Source organism: Colossoma macropomum, unplaced genomic scaffold (genome assembly GCF_904425465.1).
Source record: "Colossoma macropomum unplaced genomic scaffold, Colossoma_macropomum, whole genome shotgun sequence".
NCBI classification, from domain to species: Eukaryota; Metazoa; Chordata; class Actinopteri; order Characiformes; family Serrasalmidae; genus Colossoma; species Colossoma macropomum.
Window position 1 is genome coordinate 30,094,521 of NW_023494793.1, and position 430 is coordinate 30,094,950.

Below are 430 nucleotides of genomic sequence, written 5' to 3' on the forward strand. Positions count from 1 at the left end.
CAAGAACTGAATATATAGAAGTTGATGAACATAGGGTTTTACTTTATTTAAATATTTCAATAATTCAATTCAATATTTAGGTTCAAGATTAGATTGTAATTTCAATAGTTAAATTTTGGAAGAGATACTTAGCAAACTTACTTACTTACTTACTTATTATGTGACTCTACTTTAGTTCTGTACTCAAATAAATTACTTTAATATTTCTTCCACTGGTGGTTTGAACTACTTAATACTGCCTTAAAATGCATCTCTACACTATAAAGAACGCATTCTGAACAGCTGTAGTGGCTTTTAATTTCATACAAAGATTATGCCAGATTGTAATCACTTCCAGGAATTTTATTTATAAAGCTGTATTTGTTATTTATTTTTGACAGAGATTTCAGTCATTCTAACATATGTTCCCTTTCTTCGCAGCTTCTCTTCC